The sequence below is a fragment of the Peromyscus californicus genome, unplaced genomic scaffold (assembly GCF_007827085.1).
Source record: "Peromyscus californicus insignis strain IS unplaced genomic scaffold, ASM782708v3 Scaffold_6__1_contigs__length_162567912, whole genome shotgun sequence".
Classification (NCBI taxonomy): Eukaryota; Metazoa; Chordata; class Mammalia; order Rodentia; family Cricetidae; genus Peromyscus; species Peromyscus californicus.
In genome coordinates, this window is record NW_026294584.1 from 87,272,848 (window position 1) to 87,294,609 (window position 21,762).

The window sequence follows — 21,762 nt, forward strand, 5'->3', positions numbered from 1 at the left end:
CATGCACAGTCCAAGGATACCAACATCTCTGTCAAGTACAGCTTCCCTGAGTCTCAGAGGACACGTCTATTCGACTGGGAGAGAATGGGGCACCCCTAACTCACGTCTCAAGCCAGGCTCTCTAGGTCAGAGGCCATGAATGGGCCCTGGGACTGCCAGTGTTGGGGTAAAACATGCAAGAGTCTCACAGCTAAATCTTGTGATTTTGTGATTGTGGATTACACTTGTTTAAAATAAGCTTGTGTAACTTTTGTTCTCAGGGAGAAGTTTTACATTTAAACTGTAAAAATGTACGGTCTTACGAGACTTTTGCTTGCCCATTTTGCCGGCTGTGTGCTGTGAGTGAGGCAGAAAATAATCAGCCATGTGGGAAAGGCTCGCCCCACTCCAGTCACACTGACTTCTAAAGATTTATGACGAACCCTCTGACGAGGCTTGCTCTGGGTGATGGCCAGAGAAGCTTCTCTCTGCAGAGCGACAGGTCAAGTGACCAGTTAAAGACTCCCAACTGGTCAGAGGACTGAGGGTGAGTGTTGAGTGCTTTGTCCTCAGTGGGTCATCGGTGTCATCCTCTTCAAGGCTCTGGGGACATCAAGGAAGAGGGGCTTGGAAGACAGAAGTGCTGTGAAGCCTTCTAGATGCGACATGGCCAATATAACCGTGAACACACTAGAGCTGTGGCAATCTGCACCAGGTGTGCATCAGAACACACACACACACACACACACACACACACACACACACACACACACACACACACGCCCCTATCTAACGACGCACCAGGAACAACCCACACTGGAGCATATGCACATATGTTCATCAGCATACATAGATCACACACACTTACCTTGATATTCTCAGGGGAATGGGTTCAGAAACCCCAAGAGCATCAGTGTCTGGAGGCTGCTCTGCTCTTATGTACAAATGCCACCATATCTGCACAGAGCTTGCACATGGCTCTGGATGACTTCTAATGTCTAACACAGCGTAAGTGCCAGGAACATAATGGTTAGATTGTGTTGTTGAGGAAGTAATGGCATGCAAAAGATGACTCTACATGTGCTTGGTACAGATGAAAATTTCTTCCAAATATTTTAAATCTACAGATAGTCGAATCTTCAGATGGTTTGAAAACTATGGCTATGAAGGACTGACTGTATATGTGCATATTTTTTGTATTTCAAAATATTTAGAAATGACTTTTACAATTTTCTTTTTCAAAATGGTAGGATACATACCACATGCTCTTTCTTAGCAATCCATAAGCACCACTCAAGGACATTATAAAAGAGGAAATGTTACTTTCCATTCATTTTGCAAACATAATGAAATTTCTCAACATACTTTAAATATATAGTTAACCAAGTTGACATCATGTTCCACTTTGGAGGCATTTAATTAAAAATTTATTCACTTTGATTATACAGTTTTCTTCTTATATTTTGAAACAAATTATTCCCCAAGAACTCAAATGTATTCTGTGAGAACATAGTGGAAACCATGACCATATCTGAGAAATAGAATTATATTGGTGCTCACAACCTGTGAATGGGGTCTGGGCATCCATCACTAAGCTTGTGTGGTGAGTCAGTCCTGGTGTGGGTTAGCTCATTCAAAATGCTTACCACAAAAGTAAAAATGTTTAATGCTTATCTAAAAACTTCCAAACAAGCTGCTCATAAAAATTAAAGAAAACACTGGTCATGTGCTCTAATAAATTAAAAACAGCATGTTAGGAGCTAGGGAGAGATTTGCTGGGTAAACAACATCCTAAACGAGCAGGGGGACCTGAATTCCAATATCCAGCACCCATGTGAAAGCTGGGAGTCACAACTCCCATCCAAACCCTCAGTGCTGGGAGTTAATGTGATGATATATCGTGTACCCCAATAAAGCTTGCCTGAGGATCAGAGAAGCAGAACAGCCAGCCACTAGTTCTTACTTCTACAAAATCCTCAGTCTAAAGAAGAGTGAGTTCCTGTTTCCTCACACCTTATATACCTTTCTGTGTCCTGCTGTATTACTTCCTGGGATTAAAGACGTGTATCACCCCTGCCTGGCTCTGTTTCTCTCATGTAGCCTGGTGTAGCCTTGAACTCACAGAGATCCAGATGGATCTCTGCCTCCCGAGTGATAGGATTAAAGGCGTGTGCCACCACTGCCTGACCTCTGTGTCTAATCTAGTGGCTAGCTCTGTCCTCTGATCCTCAGGCAAGCTTTATTAGGGTACACAGTATATCACCACAAGTTAGAGATAGGCAGATCCTGGGGTTCCCCGGCCAGTCAGTCTAGCTAATCAGTAAGCTCCAGCTTTAGTGAGCTCCTGTCCCAAAGAATAGATAAATAAATAAATAAATAAATAAATAAATAAATAAATAAATAAATAAATAAATAAATAAATAAATAAGGTGGAGAGTAATGGAGGAAGATATCTGACATCAACCTCTGGACTACACACACACCAAACACACATGCATACACACACACACACACACACCAAACACACATGCATACACACACACACACACCAAACACATGCACACACACACACACACACACACACACACACGCACCCCCTCCAAACACACACACACATGCCACCCCCACATACATATACACTACACACACATACATATGCCACATACACATAACACTCTCATACCCCCTCACACATACATACACATACACCCTCACACTCCCACACACCCCCACACCACACACACACACACACACACACACACACACACACACACATACCCATACATCCCTCTACACACACACACACAGGACAGCATGCTAAGTGCACAGTAACTGATATAAACAGATTAATGATGATTTAACTCACAGACTAAAGGTCAATTGGCAGAGTCTAGCAAGGCTGTGGGTGGTTCTGGCCAGTTTGCAGCCTTTGAATATGTGCTCCTCCATCTTCTCCATTTTAGGAAATCTTACTTCCAAAATGTGTGCCATGGAAGGCATTTCAGTTCTTGTCTATTTTATTTTTAATTAAAATATAATTACATCATTTCTCCTCTTTTCTTTCCCCCTCCAACCCCTCCCATGTCCTCTCTTTGCTTCCTCTGAAGCTCATGTCTTTTTTCCTTGTTATTGTTCATACATATACGTATACGTATACACATACACATACATATACATATACATATACCTGTTGTGGGATATCTGTACACTGTGTGAAGGTGTACTGTTGTGACTGGTGTAATAAAAAGCTGAATGGCCTATAGCTAGGCAGGAGGTATGGGCAGGATTTCCGGGGAGAGAAGGAAGAGGAGGAGGAATCGAGGTGCGCTAGAAATGCCAGAAGTCGTGGAAGAAGCAGGATGAGTGGTACGTGACAGAACATAGATGAATAGAAATGGGCTAATTTAAGTTACAAGAACTGGTTAAAAACAAGCCTAAGCTATTGGCCAAGCTTTCATAATTAATAAGAAGTCTCCAGGTCATTATTTATGGGCTGGTGGTCCAAAGATAGCCTGACAAGAAAGCTTGCTACATATGACGTCCAACGTGGGGGCACGTATTTCCACATAGGACCAGAGAAAGCTTGAAAAAGAAGTTCCGAACACACAAACATGGAGCCAAACACAGCTTCCTAGTCCCGCAGTCTGTCAGGCAGGCTGCGGTGTACAGAGACACGGCTCTCAGTCTCTGCCTGTGGGCTTGAGCCAGCCAGTGCCACGTGTGGGGCTGCACGGAGGGTGTAAGGCTTGACTCACATGATCAGAGAAGGCTGCTGCAGGCACACAGTAAAGTGGTCCAGACTAAGAAAACCTCCAAACAGATAAAATAAAAAATGGGTATAGATAGGCAAAGAAATAAGAGTTTAAAAATAATAAAGTATTTAAAGAGAGAGTAAAGTAATATAAAAGAAAAAAGCCACATAAAGATGGGACATACACAAGGCATCTGGATCCTGTATGGTGTTTTGTTAACTTTGAATTTTTTGAATGCTGATGAGTGAATGGCAGCTGCTGGGAGACAATGGATTGTGGAAGGGGCTGCTGAATTAAACTAGCCTATATAATCTAGGGATGCCTTAACTTTAAAATGGAAACCAGGATATGTGTTATGTTGGGGGAGAGGATATGACTTCGGTTCCACAGGAAACAAAAAGCTATGGATTCCTTCAAAGTTAATAGAGATCAGATTTGTCCAGGGGACACCTCCTGAGGATCTTGGCTACAGACATGAGGGAGAAAGACAGGAAAGACTACAAGATAGGTGATGTATAATCTGATCCTTTAAGAGGGGAACAGCTCTGAGACTGGATGAGACATGATAAATCTTGTTGTCTACAAAGTCCTCATGACTTATTATTGCATGCCATCCTTTTACATGGATGAATAGAGATTTATGTTACAGTTTGGTTATGCAGTCCAAATGGACTTATAAAGTTAACAAATGCCTTTTACCTGCTCCAACATAGAACAAAAAAAAAATCAACTTTAGCTGACTTCCATACTTGTGTTAATGCAGATATGTATGTTACCTTTAAAAGTTTGTGTTTTCAGAAAAAAAAGACCAGACATCAATGAAGGCAAATAGCCCAAGTGATCCAGCCTCTCAGAATGCCTCTGTTGCAGTTTCCTCATAATTCTGCATCTAGAACAACTTCAAAGCTACTAACTAAGACAGTCTAGCCTAACAAATTACTCTAGCCAGATGTCAGATAAGCTCTATACTTTCCTATCACACAGAGACTGGACAACAAATGATACAGTTAACTCTCCCAGGACTTGATCATTATCACAGTTTTCTCAGGATCCCCTAAAGATGTCATTGCCCCCAGATAGCAGGAAGCAGTCTAGAGAACACAATGCGCACCCATATTCGCAAGAGGTGGGATGGGGGGGTTTTGTTCATTCAGTAGATATTTGTTATAATTTAGGGGTGTTGGTTCCAAGTCATTATTGGTTATGGTCTGGGAAAAAGCTGAACAAAGGAGATTAGATTCAGGGATCTCTTCTGAATGGGAGGATATAGTATAGAAATGATGGGATAAAAGGGTGGATGTTCAGTCAACTTTGAACATTCCCTACTCTCAAATATTTTACATTGTTATGGATTTTTATATACTGATACAAATTTAAGGTTAGTTTTGTTATACTGTATACATGTTTCTACTCTTGTTTAAGGTATTATACCATGCAGCTCATTTTAAAATGTAATGCAAAGTTCTAGTCCTTAAAAACTATTATTATAAACAATTTAGGCTGGGTGGTGGTGGCACACAGCTTTAATCCCAGCACTTGGGAGGCAGAGGCAGGAGGATCTCTGTGAGTTTGAGGCCAGCTTGGTCTACAGAGTGAGTTCCAGGACAGGCTCCAAAGCTACATGGAGAAACCCTGTCTCAAAACAAACAAATACACAAAAAATTTAGGATAATTAAGAAATGCAGGTTAGCAGATAGTCATCTATAATAATCAAACTTGTAGTCATATTAGGTATGTTTTCAATGTTATATAGAAATATATTTAGATAGATAGATGGTCTTCAAACACTTCAAGGACATACAGAATATAGCATTTAAGATGTTTTAGTAACAAGACTTTCATGACAATGAGACATTTCTGCTCCTGGCAACACCAATTTACTTCAAAAAAGGATGATGGGCATCAAAGAACCTCCATATGGGGTTTACTTTCTTTGTGGACAGTGAGCCACTGGGCAAGAAACTGCCCTTTCCTCAACTGCTGACAGCATGCTGTCCAAACTGGACAAGCAGAACACAAAAGCAAGCAACTGCCAAACTTCACCAAGACAAGGTAAGACAGTCCTTCAAAATTCCTGCTTCACAGAAAAGTCTGTCAGATATTCTAGGCTGTAGGCCAAAGACAGAGGCCCCAATGTTATTAGAGGAATCTGAAGTGACTGTCCAGGCAGCCAGATGTTTCTGTCGTTTCTATAGTTTTGGAAGTTGCTTGCTCTGTATTTCCTGTTTACTCAGGTAATATTTTATTTTTCTTGGATCTCTGATGGGGATTGAAGACTAGATAGTATATGGTTTTCCTTGCTACCAAATTTAGAAAAAAAAACTTACAAAAGAGATAGAAAGTTTATAAGCTTGAGAAACATAAAAGCTTCAGTTGTTTATCTGAGAAGATGTTTTTAGGTCTAAAAAGATATTTTTAGGATGCTAATACAAGTTATGATAGAAAATGGTTTAGGTATAAAACTTTGGACCCACTAAGATAAAATAGGTAATGCAGTACTTTCTCCAAATTTGCTAAATACATATAGACTAAACATTGTGTATGTAATTCTTACCTGATATTGTTCTTTTCTCTAGTTTTCTTTTCATATTTATTTATTTATTTATTTATTTATTTATTTATTTATTTATTTATTATGTATACAATGTTCTGCCTGCATGTATGCCTACACACCAGAAGAGGGCACCAGATCTCATTACAGATGGTTGTGAGCCACCATGTGGTTGCTGGGAATTGAATTCAGGACCTCTGGAAGAGCAGCCATTGCTCCTAACCTCTGAGCCATCTCTCCAGCATGATAATTGTTCTTATTATAAATAGTTTTATTATGTTAGGGTTAAAACCATTCCTTTTTATTTAGACAAAAAGGGGGAATGTTGTGGGATATTTGTACACTGTGTGAAGGTGTATTGCTGTGATTAGTATAATAAAAAGCTGAATGGTCAATAGCTAGACAGGAGGTATAGGTGAGATTTCCAAGGAGAGAAAGGAAAAGGAGGAGGAATCAAGGTGTGTGAGAGAAGCCAGGAGACACGGAAGAAGCAGGATGGTGGTACATGACAGAACGTAGATTAATAGAATTGGGTTAAGTTATAAGAACTGGTTAAAAACAAGCCTAAGCTATAGATCAAGCTTTCATAATTAATAAGAAGTCTCGATGTCATTATTTAGGAGCTGACTGGTGGGACAGAGAAAGACTTGATACATATGCTTATGCATGTATGTATACAGACAACCTCTCAGTCCATTTTGTGTTGCTTATATATATGACCAGGGCTGACCATTTTTTTTTAATTAGAAAACCAATTAGGAGCTCATCCTGGGAAACCGGATTTCTCCAGCTCTCAGCATTCTTTCATTGCCTGTAGTTCTTTGTCTACTGGTGAGAGTTTTGTGAGAGGTCCTTCCATCCATGTAAACATGTCTGTTGGTGTGTCATTGCTCAGGTCTTGTTTAGGCAGCCATACTGTTTGAGGTATCAAGGTTGAAGCTTCCCTATTATTTCTAGAAGACACAATCTCACAACAGGTTTCCTGATCTTCTAGCTTTTACTTCCTACCCGTTCTTCTGTGACATTCCTGGAGCCTCAGGTACAGGAGTTGAGTGGTGGAGGTATCAGCTGGGGCCAGGCACCCCATGACCCATTGTTCTCTGTATTTTGACCAGTTGTGTTTTTCTGTAAGGATCTCTGTCTGTTTCAAAGAGAACTTTATCTGATGAGTGATGAGAGCTACCCTTGCCTGTAGGTACAGCGCTAAGTATTTAGAATTCAGTTAAGAACTGTGCTGGTTATGGAAATAGAGAGATGGCTCAGTGGTCAAGAGCACTAGCTGCTCTTCCAAAGGACCTGGGTTCAATCCTCAGCACCCACATGGCAACTCACACCTGCCTGTAACTCCACTTCCTGATGATCCGACCGACACCCTCACATAGACATACATGCAGGCAAAAGACCAATGCACATAAAATAAAAATAAACATTGAAACAATTAAAAAAAGAATTATGCCAGTTTAATAAAGTGTCAGCAGAAGTTCTCTTCTAAGATCCATGATCCATGACCTTGATAACCTGGGTATGCTTTTTTGTTTTTGTTTTGTGTTTTGCTGTGTTTTTCAAGATAGGTTTTCACTATGTAGCCAGGGCTTACCTGGGACTCCCTGTAGACCAGGCTCAAACTCATAGAGATTGACTTGTCCATTTGTTTATCCAGGGCCCTCCAAAGGTGCCAAATGATGGCCTCTAGTCATATATCCCTTAGAAGATAAACACCTGCAGAAATCCTTGTGATGGAATGTCACCTTAGGCTACCTACCTAAAGGATACAGCCTGTATGCTATGCAGAAGCCACAGAGAGGCTGAAAGGACACTATGTTCTTCACATTGTTAGTCTCCATCCTGGGGAGGTGGAAGGAGGCCAGTCACTTAGGCCCAAGCCACCAGGACATGCTTCATTGTCCCTCCCCATCAGAGTCATAAAACACAAACTCAAAGACAAAAGAAAATCTATAAAAACAGACACAGTTTCTCACTACATAGCTCAGTCTGGCCTGGAACTTGCTACATACTCCAAGTTGGCCATGAACCTGCCAACCTCCAGCTTCTGCCTCCAGAATGCTGGGATTATAGGTGTGTGTCATCACAGCTGGAATTCTCTTCCCTTTTGAACAACGGCTCATCTCTTCCTTCTGATCGAGCTCCATAAATCATTTAGCCGGCCTTCCACTACAGGACCTTGATCCACTCTCACTGGGACCATCCTGGACATGCCCAAGGAGGTACTACAGGATAGTTCCAGGCCGTGCCAGGATTCAGCCAAGTTTCCCAGCAGACACAACTTCTGCTATGAGCCTTGGCGTCAGGGGAGATTAGTACCCAGAGGACTGTAGAAACACACAGGAGGAAAGACACTCTGGGCCAGCCCGAAAGCCAGTGAGGGTGTGGTCTGGCTGTGACATGGTACAGAACAGAAGCCCCAGGAAGGTGGAAGGTGGGCAAGAAAGGGACCCCAGGGCTAGGAGGGGGCAGAGTTGGGCTTTGTAGCATTTTACCACAGGCAGCAGGCTCCTATATAAGATTAAAAAATTTAAAAACCACATTTATTTATTTGCTTGTTTATTTATTTATTTATTTATTTATTTATTTATTTATTTATTGTGTGTGTGTGTGTGTGTGTGTGTGTGTGTGTGTGTGTGTGTGTGTGTGTGTGTGATGTGTCATACATGTTGTAGAGGTCAAAGATAACTTGCCAAGTTAGTTCTCTCCTTCCGCCATGTGGGCTCCGGGGATCAAACTCAGGTCATCAGGGCTGACGCCAGGCACCTTTACCCATGGGTCCATCTGGGTGACTTAGTGTAAGCGTTTAGAAGCAGGGACTGAATTCCAACAAGATGTAATTCTCTGAGTCCAGCATGAGATCCGTAGGGCAGAGAGTGGTGAGTGTCCAGAGCAGGAGTCAGGCTGGTCAAGAAAGACCGTAAGGCCTTTTGATCACACTCACGTAACATTTCTGAGCATGTACTCTGCACCTAATATGTGCACCAGCTTGTGTATCAATTACACACTTACTCAGCTCTGCTACTTAGGATGGGTGTAATTAAACAGGAACACTCAACTCTTCAAAATTATTGATTTATTTTGTGTGTTTGGGTGCTTTGCCTGCATGTATGTCTTGACAGCACATGTGTGCAGTGCCCACAGAGGCCAAAAGAAGAAGGCGTTCGGTCCTCTGGGACTGGAGCTCAAGATGGTGGGACTCAGGTCCTATGAAGAATTGTCAGTGCTCTGAACCATCCATTTATCCCATCCCAGAGTCAGAAATTTTATCAAGCCAACAATAGAAGGAATACAAAAGAGAAATTCCACCAACAGCCTTTTCCTGCCTACAGTGGGTGTCTGTCTTATGCCCACTGGAGATTACCAGACTGGCAATATGCCCAGGGTCAGGATGGGGGTTGCACATTTATTTATATGCTCCCAGCAACAGCTCAGGGTGTTCCCAAGTATTGAGAGGCTGGGCTTTCTACAAGTGTGTGGAAAGGCCTGTGTGTGGAGCCATGTGGGTGGGCGGGGTAGGTGTTAGTAAATACTGGACGAGTTGAGAGTCGGGAAAATGGAGATTCATAGAAATCCTCACAATTACCCAGCTGGCAGGAACTGTCCTCCAGGTTACCAAGGGGACATGGGAAAGTCCAGTAGCTTGCACAGGTTCTCTCAGCTAGAGCCAAGATTCAAAGCCAGACATGGCTCACTAGACAGCCCATATCTGTCCAGCTGGGCCACACAACTTCCCCACATCAGCCTGGGGCCAGGCCTGCTTTTTCTGAAGGGCTGCATTGCTGGCATTGAGTGCCACTCTCAGAGTGGAACTAGGTGAGAATGGACACTGGAGCAGTCATGGTTGGCACCCATACATACATGCCAAGCATGGGGACGTCCGTTTTAGAGCTCAAAGTCTGGGATGCCGGAATATAATGCCCTTCTCCCCTGAGTCCCAACTCCAGGGTGCATGCCCAGCCCTCTCCCATAGGTGACCCTAGTTTAGCCACAGATGCTGTTATTAGTAATGCACTCATCAGCATAGTTCGTACTAACTTCCTTTTATCATCTTTCTCTTTATCATCTCTCTCCTGACTGCTGGTCTCTTCTCAGACAAGCTACTTACACACAAATGCCCATATTGACATCTCCCAGGGAAGCCAGGCTAAGGAGGCCATGTCTGGGAAAGGAGCTGTACTAGTTACTTCTATGATTTCTGTGACCAAATACCCAACACAACACAATGGAAGGAAGGAATGTGAATTCTGGTTTATAGTCCAAGGGGACACCATCCACCATGGTGAGGGAAGGCGAGGCATCGGGAACCTGAGGCAGCTAGTCCACTGAATCCATAGTCCAGAAACAAGAGAGCAATAAATGTTTGTGCTCAGCATTTTTCGTTTTATGCAGTCTGGGATCCTAGCCCATGGGATGATGATACTCACATTAAGGACAGGTCTTCCCACTTTAATTAATGTAATCTAGAAAATGTCTCACAGATTTTCCCATAGTTATATTTTTATTGTGAATCTAATCCAGTCAAATTGGCCATAAAGATTAACTATCACAGCAGATTTGTTAGAGGTAGAACTGTATGGCTTGTGTGTTCCGGTCTCTCCTCCAAGGCCTTGGCAGGCATTACTAATCAATCTTGACCTTCTTTACTAGGAGGACCCTAGAGTGCTCAACATGGAACCTCAAATCATTAACATTGGTTAGTGTCTTAGTAGGCTTTAGTGTGAACCTGACACAGCCTAGAGTCATTTGGAAAAGGAGTTTTAATTGAGGGATTGCTGAGATCAGATCAGTCTGTGGGGATATGCCCTGATTGTTAATTGATGTAGGAGGGCCCCCTGTGGGTGGCACCGTTTTCTGGGTCTGTGGACCTGGACTGGATAAGGTAGCTGGGCGTGAACCAAGAGCCAGGAGCAAGCAGCATTCCTCCGTGGCTTCTGCTTCAAGCTCCTATTGGAGTTCCTGTCCTGACTTCACCCTCACTGACGGACTGTGACCTCTGAACTGAAACAAACCCTTTCTCTCTCCTAAGTTGCTCTTGATCGGAGTTTTCATTGCATTAAGAGAATGAAGCTGGAACAGTTGATGTCGAAGAGTGAACAGAAACCTATTTGTAGAGACAGACTGTTGGGGTCACCAATGGAAATACAGGCCCTGCTACCCAGCAAGTGAACTGGGAGGAGGGATTCTCAACTGAAAAAATGTCTCCATAAGAGTTGTCTGTGGCCATGTCTATAGTGAATTTTCTTCCTTTTTTTTTTTTTTTTTGTTTTTTTGAGACAGGGTTTCTCTGTGTAGCTTTTGGTGCCTGTCCTGGATCTTACTCTGTAGACCAGGCTGGCCTCGAACTCACAGAGATCTGCCTGCCTCTGCCTCCCGAGTGCTGGGATTAAAGGCGTGCAGGACAGCTGCCAGGCCTATAGTGCATTTTCTTAATCAGAGTGTAGTGTAGGAGGACCCAGCCCATGGTGGGTGGGCCATCCCTGGGCAGGTAGTCTTGGGTTCTATATGAAAATAGGCTGAGCAATCCACAATGAACAAGCCAGTAAGAAACATTCTCAGTGGTTTTCAGGTTCCTGCCCCATTTGTGCTCCTGTCCTGACTTCCCTCAGTGATAGACCAGTTTAGTCACAGTGTTTATGACAATAGAAACCCTAACTGAGGGCTGGAGAGATGGCTCAGAGGTTAAGAGCACTGACTGCTCTTCCAGAGGTCCTGAGTTCAATTCCCAGCAACCACATGGTGGCTCACAACCATCTGTAATGAGATCTGGTGCCCTCTTCTGGTCTGCAGGCAGAACACCGTGTAAGGATTCTGTCCTTAATTCTGTCATGAGGGTGGGAGGGACTCAAGGTGGGACACCCCCAGCCAGGAGCAGCGCTGTTTAACCAACACACCGTACATAATAACTAAATACATCTTAAAAACAAAACAAAACAAAAAACAACCCTGAGACATCTCTAAGTAACAGTCAAAATTCGTATAGACACCGTAGATCTGTATAGTGTATGTGCATATAAATGCTTATATATAAAACGTTAGAATGGATCTGTTCACAGATGCTGACAGGCCCCCCTGAGTTGGCAGCCTTGCTGGCTGGTGCAGGACACCTCATGGGGAAGAGAGTCTACTTCAAAGCTCGGCCACCTGTTGCTCCCCACACCCACACTGACCTCCTGCCCCAGGTCAGAGAATCAGAGCTTGGCTGCTGGCTTTCAGCTCTGAACCTTCCCTGTCCTCAGAGGTATAAGAGGGTCCTTCTGCCACATGGACTCTGCTTCTCCTGAGAGACCTGCCTTGCACTCTCCTCTCTGCTTCTCTGGAGAGACCCTGCCTTGCACTCTCCTCTCTGGTTCTCCTGAGAGACTCTGCCTTGTACTCTCCTCCTGGTTCTGAGGCCTGAACGCTCCTCAGAGCCTCCATCATTCTGTTGCCTTCCCCAGCCCTGTCCATTGCATTAATAATTCTTCTAAGAAACTTCTTAGTCCCAACTAATCCATCTTAGTGTCCTCTTGACATACCACACCCCAAACCTGAGTCCACACACATATACACACCAACTCTTTCATTGAAACCAAACTCTATTTTATCTTAAATTAAAAGAAAAAAAATTTGTTTTCCTAAATTATATTGACATAAAGCCACCAGACAACTTGAAAAACCAAGGATTTTTTGGAGAGGATCTAAGGGCATCCTCCCTGAAATGACCTTGACATAGAGCACACTGGACAATGTCAGGGGACACACTGTTGCCATAACTGTCAACACAGTAAGATTCCCGACACCAACTTAGAAGCACAGCTAGACAGAGATATGGAATGTGATATTTTTAAAGCTCAACATTAGGGGCTGGCATGGTGGCTCAGCAAAAGAGATCATGTGTGCAAACACGAGGAACGGGGTTCAAACACCCACACATGTAAAAAGCCAGGTTTTGCCACACACACACATACACATACACCTGTAGTAACCCCAGTGCTATCATTGGCGGCGTGTGTGTGTGTGTGTGTGTGTGTGTGTGTGTATGTATGTGTGACACTATTTGGCGGGAATGTAAACAAATGTCTATATAACCCAGTTAGGAAACCAATAACAAGCCAAAGTAACAATACCACCAAATTTCAGGTTGGTGAACCACTGAATTTATAAGAATGTGGGTCAGGGGTTACAGGAGCATGGATGACTCAAAGACAGATTCATCACCAAAACCCACTCCAGTATGGCTGATGACTCACCAAAGCTGTAACCCTAGAGCTCTCTGAGCAGCTTTCGGATAGCTCAGTAGGTCAAAGATTCTCCCCCTCAACAGCCCTGACTGCTTATGTAACTTTGGGGAGGGAGAGACCATGGGAATCTGGTAAGTTTCAGGGACTTCCTACGATTTCTGAGTTGTTTACTTCCTGAGTCTCAGCTAAGCCTCCATTCCAGGTGGACTGCTCCGATTCTGAGGAAATCTCTAAACAGTGGAGTATAAGGGTCCCGCTTCCTGACCACCAGTCTCAAGGGAATAAGGTCGAGGGTGACAGAGCAGGACAACGGATGTCGTTCCTGGCCTCTGTTAGCACAAAGGCACTTGAACCTGAACACATATGTACACATATGCTACACACACACACACACACACACACACACACACACACACACACACACACCCTTTTTTTTTTAAGATCAGTGTTAGACATAGTGATACAAACCTATAAATCCTAAAATTTAGGAGGCAGGAGGATCCGATGTTCAAGGCCAGCCTTGACTGCAGTGAGTTTGAGGCCAACCTGAGCTATGAGACTCTGTTAAACTAATTAACTAAAACTAACAATTCAGCACATCTGTCTGCTTCCTTCTGCATCTACAGCATTTCTGGGAAGCACTGCAACCATTGTTCTCACTTTTAAAAGCATCTCTAAAATGGAGCAGCCGGCCTCTGTATTTCCATAGAATTTGAATGTATTTGCCTTCAGCCCCGCTTGTAGGAAGCTCTGCCTCCTCTGCCTGGGGATGCTGCAGCCTGTGCAGCAGAGTCCCCTGGGAGGAACTGCCTTTGCTCACTACCCCTGCTGGCTACTCACTACAACCCAGCTCTGTGGACAAGACTTTGCCCTTTTAAGGGCAGGAACCTCATCTCCCACTTCCCAGGTTAAAGGCAACCTTAAAAGAATCTTGACAAATGACTAGCTGACCAAGCTGATGCCCCCAGGGCTAGGAGAGAGGAAGATCAGCACAGGTCAGTGCATTTGTGCTGGTTCCCTGGATCCTGTTCTCCACACCCATCTGGTTGCATTTTACTGTTGGTCTGAATGTGGCAGTGTTTGGAGCCCAGGCTTTGCCATTGGGGAAACCTTAGGCACTTCATTTGTGAAATGGGGTTCCTATCACCTTTCTCTTACAGCTCAGGCAGGACTAAATGAAATAAAAGAACCTGGGAGAGTTCACAGAAAGGCCTGCCTGCAAGTGAGTGGATTGCCCCAGGCAGGGAGGCTTGTGTTAACTACCTAGGCTGTCCCCATCTGCAGATGGGTAAGGCTGAGTTTTGATCACCGGGCATTCTTATGAAACGAAAATATAAGCTAGGAATTGTGGCTCACACTTTTAATCCCAGGATTTGGGAGGCAGAAGCAGATGGACCTCTGTGAGTTCAAGGCCAGTGTCTTAGGGTTTCTATTGCTGTGAAGAGACACCATGACCATAGCGACTCTTATAAAAGAAAGCATTTAACTGAGGCTCGCTTACAGTTTCAGAGGTCAGTCCATTGTCATCATGGTGGGGAGTGTGGTGGTGTGCAGGCAGCCATGGTGCTGGAGAGTGGCTGAGAGTTCTACATGCAGGCAGCCATGGTGCTGGAGAGTGGCTGAAAGTTCTACATGCAGGCAGCAGGCAGAGAGAGAGAGACACACACACTGGGCCTGGCTTGAACATTTGAAACCTCAAAGCCCACTCCACAGTGACACACTTAGTCTTCAACAAGGCCACACCTTCTAATAGTGCCACTCCCTGGTGACCAAGCATTCAAATCTATGAGCCAATGGGGGCTGTTCCTATTCAAACCACCACACCAGCCCGGTCTATAGAGAGAGTTCCAGAACAGCCAGGGCTACATAAAGGGACCCTGTTTCAAAACAAACAAACAAAAAAGAAAATAGTCTGTATTGGAGCATCTACTCAATCGTGTTGGTATACCGCCTAACAACAAAATGCCTTCCGAGAAAAGCATTTCTTCCAAGGCTGTTCTCTCTGCATGGAAACATTCCTGCTGGGGGAGAAAGGCTCAGAAGCTGTAGGGTGCCATGAAACTTCAAGACTCAGGAGATCCCCCCTCAAGGGTCTGTAGGCAGTAAGCAACGGTGAGGGGGAGGCACTTCAGGGGAGCTGCCTGCAAATTGTGCAGCGTACTTGTATAGCGTCCTCTAGCTGTGCGGCCTCCGTGAGCTGTCACCCTTGCTGGGTGAGGCTTTGCAATGATGCAGCTGCCTGAGTCGCTGGGTGTGAGTGAGCAACCTCAACAAACTCACTGGTTCGCCAAGACGGACTTGGATGGATCATGGGTTAGTTAGTCAGGGTTCTCCAGAGTAACAGAACATATAGAATGAATCTCTCTCTCTCTCTCTCTCTCTCTCTCTCTCTCTCTCTCTCTCTCTCTCTCACACACACACACACACACACACACACACACACACACTCATTATCATATATATATGATATATATGAATATATCATATATACGATATATATGATATATATGATATATATATATATATATATATATATATATATATGAATGACTTACAGGCTGTAGTCCAATTAATTCAACAATGGCTTGCTGAGAATAGAAAGTCCAAGAATCCAGTAGTTTCTCAGTCCAGAATGCTGATCTTTAGTATATGCTGGAATCCCAAAGAAGTAGGCTCCAATGCCAATGAAAGAATGGATGTGTTAGCAAGCTGAGGGGCAACACAGGCAAAGAACAAAAGCATCCTTCTTCCAAGTCCTTAAATAGGCTTTCAGCAGGAAGATTCAAGGTGTGTCTTTCGGCTTCAGGATCCAAATCAAAGGTGTACATCTTCCTGCCTCAAAGGTCTGAACTACAAGTAGATTCACCCACTTCAAACCAAGCAAAAATAATTTCTCACAGGCATGCCCTCCATTTCTGTATTATAGTTCATTCCAGATGTGGTCAAGTTGACAACTAAGAATATAGGCAGCATAAATTGTTTCTCTGGTCTGTTGTTGGCCTCTCTATCTGGGGTGAAGAGAAATAGATACCCCCTAAAAGGGTAATAAGGTGAACATGATTAAAATATATACATTTATGAAAATGTCATAACAAGACCCATTATTATATATGATTAGTATATGCTAATCTAAAACATAAGATATACATAGACTTAGTAAGTACAGAGAAAGTTCCTTTTGAGAAAGTGAGTGTATAGCCATTCATTCCTGGACCAAGCAAGAGGTGGTTATTACTCTCAACTCCGGAAGAGTATGCCTGTTTAAAGGGCTCACACAGTTAACAGTGTTCTTGCTTGATTTCACACATTTTTTTTTCATTTAAAAAAAACATTTTAAATACTCTAAATTTCAAATAAACCCAGGATGATTGATATATATGTAACAAAAGATGACGTGGTTTTATATGCATTTCTGAATCAGAGAAAATACTTTGTCAAAAGGGAAAGAAGGCTGGCCAGAGCTCAGTGGTTGAAGCACTGCTGTGCTGGGGTGAGGCAGGATCTGTGTGGAACAGGATGTGGCAGTGCATCTCTGTAATACCAGGGCTCCTGTGGCAAGATGGGGGAATCCCCAGAAGCTCAAAAGCCAGCTAGCCTGGTGTACTGAGCAGCAAACAGAAGACTTGTCTCCGATAAGGTAGAAGGTGTGGGGAATACACGTGCTGGGTGTGGGTGAGCAGTACAAGTGGGGAGTGAGACCACTCAAGACACACAGGGTTCAGTTGTCAGATGACCAGTCATGTGGCTGTAGGGAAAGACTCAAAGGAGGTGGGAGATTCGGCACCTTATGCTGGTGTCTTGGTGAATTTTCAAGTGCTGTGACAGAACACAATGACCAAGGGCTCAAGATTCTAGAGGATTAGAGTCCATGACCATCATGGCAGGGAACTTGGCAGCAGGCAGGCAGGCAGTCATGGCATTGGAGCAGTAGCTGAGATCTTACATCTGATCCACAGGCACAAGGCAGAGAGAGAGAGGAAGAGGTTGAGAGGGGGGAAGCTATCTGGGAATGGTCTGGGCTTTTGAAACCTCAAGGCCTGCCCCCAGTGACACACCTTCTCCAGCAAGGCCACCCCCAGTGACACACCTTCGAATCCTTCCCAAACAATTCTACCAACAGGGAACTAAGTATTTGGATAAATGAGCCTCTGGGGGCATTCTCGTTCAAACCACCACAACTGGTGATCAAGAAGGCCTGCTGAGGGATCGTGTCCTGTGGCTATGCGGGGCAATCATCTTAGGATGAGGGAGTGACAATGTACAAAATCACAAAGCATCCAGCACTGATGGGGGAGGGGCACAGGAGCCCTCACCCTAACTGAGGTGGATAGTTGATGGCAGTTAGGAGAGGCAAAGCCAGTTTTCTTTAGGGGCGTGGTCTCTGGTAGGTTGGCTGTGGGCAGCATTAAGTAGACTCTGGGTTCTGACTAACTAAATAAATAAGGGCATGAAGTTGAAAGATGTTCTGGGCGGGGGGCATTGGGGGTGGATATGATTGAAATATATTGTATACTTATGTGAAATTCTCAAAGAATAAATAAAAAGCATTTTTAAAAAACCCAAAGCAGAAATGTGTGCAGAGCCTCCAAGGAGGAGCAGGGGCCAGGGCAGCCAGGGTGTGTGAGTCGGGGAAGAAGATGGGATTAGCGAGTACCAGAGTCCAAGGCAATTGTTAAGGATTCAGGCTTGTATTTTACATGAGATGAAAAACCACATGAGGATTGGGGGTTTTCAAAAAAAGACTTTATGTTTGATTCTGTGTATATGTGTGTGTGTATGCATGAGTGCAGGTACCCACAGATGCCAGAAGGTGGTGTCAGACCCCCTGGAGCTGGAGTGACAGCTGGTCACCCCACACAGGTGCTGGGAGCCATACTAGTCTACTAGTATGAAAGGGTCTTCAACGGCGCCCCACAGCCCCACAGCAGGGTCTTCTAGGAGCGGGGTAATAGGATTTGAGTTGAGATTTCAAAGTTTGTGTCAGTTGCTGGTAGAGCATGAATGTCAGAGGTGAGTGCAGAGGCAGGGAGACCAGCGGGTACCATGGTGACCGTGTGGCAGGCACGGCCTGTGTTAGGGGCACAGTTGAGTCAGTTCTCTCCTTCCACTGTGTGGGTTCTGGGGATCAGACTCGGCAGCGGGGGCCTTTACCTACTGAGCCGTCTCTTTGGTCAGCTTTATTTATTTCAGTTGTGGAACTGCTTTGAAGGCAAAGCAGCCTTACTGATGTATACCAGAAATGAGAAGACAGGAATCAAAGATGATTCTTGGGTTTTTATCTGAGGACCTGGAGTCGTTCTTTTCTGAGATAGAAAAGACCAGGGAAAGCACATTGGAAGGACAGGGTGGCCACTAGTCATCTGTGGAGAGTCTGGTTATAAGTTGGGTGTACAGCTTTGTGGTTTGGGGTAGCGGTCTGGGCTGGAGGTCTAACCTGAAGAGCCTTTCAGTGTTTGAGGCAAAGTCAGGAAGAGGCAACAGAGGACGGGTCCAGTGCCTGGCCATGGGACATCGCAGTGTTTACAGTTGGAGAGGTGGGAGAAGGAGCAGTCAGAGAGGTAGGGGAGAGTGTGTCCGAATGAGGAGTGTGTCAGGAGAGCAAAGGATGCTGTGAGTTGTCACATATGACGAAGTCCAGGAAGTGCAGAAGTAGCTATGATCAGCAGGTGCCTATACCAGGGAGGGGTTGAGAATACAGTGTGCAGATACTCAGAGACAGAGCAGCCCTGTATGTTTTAAGAAAGAAAGAAGATGCTGGTGGGGAAATAGCAAAGGAGGTGGAAGAGAGTGCTCCCCGCTCACTCCCTGTGCTCCTGGAGTAAGAGATGAAGGCTGAAGAAAAAATTACCAGTACTTAGCCCCCGGCCCACCCAGGGCTGCAGGGAGCAGTGAGAGCTTCTCCAGCAGCAGTTAAAATGTGTTTGTTTTATTTATGGGGAGGCACATGTGCTCTGGCACCCATGGGGAGGTCAGAAGACACATTTTGGGAGTCAGCTCTCACCACCCACCGTGTTGAGACAGGGTCTGTCTGTCTTGTGGTGAGCACTCTGAGCTATGTGTCTAGGGAGAGCCTAGGCGAGTCTCCTGTCTTGTCTCAATGTGTAAGCACTAGGATGACAGATGTGTCGCTGAACCAGCTTTTATGTGGGTTCTGGGGATTGAACCCAGGTTGTCAGGCTTGCGTGGCAGAGCTTTTGCTGGCTGAACCATTTCCCCTGCCTGCCAGCCCCACTTTCGGGTCCTCAGTAGTCCCCTAGACATGGCATGTTCACTTCTGACTCAGTTGCTTCTGAAACAGCACTTTTGAAATCCACACGTAATGCTGACCTTGGAACACTCAACCCAAACTACAATTACCCCCATGAGCACTGTTTGCTCCATGGGAGGTGTATACTTATCCTAGAGCTTGCATTTTAAACCAATCTTTAAAAGTTTTGCTTTCAAAAACATCCAGCTATTTTGTCCACGAGGCCATGTCCCTAGGGGACTTACTAAATCTGTTTACAGACTCTTCGTCTATTTTCTTCACTGCTGCCATCAGATGATCTTTATGAACACACAAGCCAGCATCAACGGGCGTCACTTCAGGCAAAAGCGTCTTCCTTGGCACTTGCCGCTTCCTAGTAAGTGGGTAAGTAGAGGCAGGGCAAGTGTAGCAGTGCGTGCTGTTAGTCCCAGCATTCAGAAGGCAGAGGCAGGCAGAGCTCTGTGAGTTCGAGGACAGCCTGTTCTACATAGAGAGCTACAGGACTACGTAGTGAGACCCTGTCAAAAAAAAAAAAAAAAAAGGAAGAGGTGTGGGTGTGTGGGGATGTAGCTTAGTTGTAAACTGCTTGCCTAGCATGCTTGACAAGCCCTGGATTTGATATCCCACACCACCAAAGAAAATACAACAATAGAAATAATAATAATAATAATAATAATAATAATAATAATAATGAGGAGGAGGAAGGAAGGAATAAAGGAATGAAGGAAAAGAAGAGAAAAAGTAAAGGAAGAGAGAAGGAAAATGGGAGGGAAGGAGAAAGAAAGGATATGAAAAAATTCAATGTAAACTATTTGGAATCTGTCTTTTCTTGGGGATAATATTCAGGAAGAAACGTCTGCCCTGTCTTCAGCCACCCCTAGTACTTCGCTTTGTAGTTAGTCCTGTGTCTAGACTAAAGGAATGTTTGTGGAATGAACTGGACTTCTGGCCAAGCAAAGATCCCTCCGAAACTCTTAGAACTTGGACTTCCTGGTCCTTAGAGAACATCCAGGCCTGCAGACCCTCTCTGCCTGGTCATTGACCTTTACCTTGCTTCCCCCCCTGCCCCCCCCCACCATGTGTACTTAGCAGCCCCCACTATGTGTACTCAACAGCTCCCACCATGTGTACTCAACAGCTCCACCATGTGTACTCAATGGCTCCACCATGTGTACTCAGGAGCTCCACCATGTGTACTCAGCAGCTCCACCATGTGTACTTAGAGGCTCTTTGGTTTTTATTAGATGTGATTCTATCACTATGTAACTTAGTCTTTCACTGGTCTCCTGCTGGCACTGGTCCCTGCTGGATAGGGGCCAGGTTGGGAATGACATTCTTCTTGCCCATGATTGAGTTTGGTTAAAAAGTAAGGTATTCATTACCACATGCAAACATTCTGGAATGTTTCCCCAGCTGTGTTTAGACCTCTAGGGCCTTCTGCTTCTGGCCATGGAATTTGGGGTTCATCTGAATGGAGAGTGATAGGAAACACAGCTGAAGCAGAAAGATGTAGAAAAACACAGATGAGGGAGTGCCAGATCTGAGGTTGGCCCAGAGGATGAGAGAATGAACAAGCTGTAAGACGCTGTTAGAAACCTCTTCAGTCTTTGCAGTCTGTGATGGCTTGGGTACAGTGGCCTTCCCATAATCCATCATTTGAGCTGGGAAAGGGCCATGCATTTGTTCATTGAGTGTGTGTGTGTGTGTGTGTGTGTGTGAGAGAGAGAGAGAGAGAGAGAGAGAGAGAGAGAGAGAGAGAGAGAGAGAGAGAGAGAGGGAGAGGGAGAGGGAGGGAGAGGGTGAGAGAGGGAGAGAGGGAGAGGGAGAGGGAGGGAGAGGGAGAGGGAGGGAGAGGGAGAGGGAGAGGGAGGAGAGGGAGAGGGAGAGGGAGAGTTGAATATGCTATATGCATACATGGAGGCCAGAGATAGATTTCCAAGCCTATCTTTATTACTGCCCTTATTTTTTGAGACAGGGTCTCTCACTCAGGAGCTCATCTGTTATAGT

The 21,762-nt window shown here is 44.6% G+C and overlaps 1 pseudogene; it reads left to right on the plus strand.

The window, feature by feature from the left end:
• Positions 1-21,762, plus strand: part of LOC128099694 (uncharacterized) — a 70,709-nt pseudogene that overhangs the window by 273 nt on the left and 48,674 nt on the right.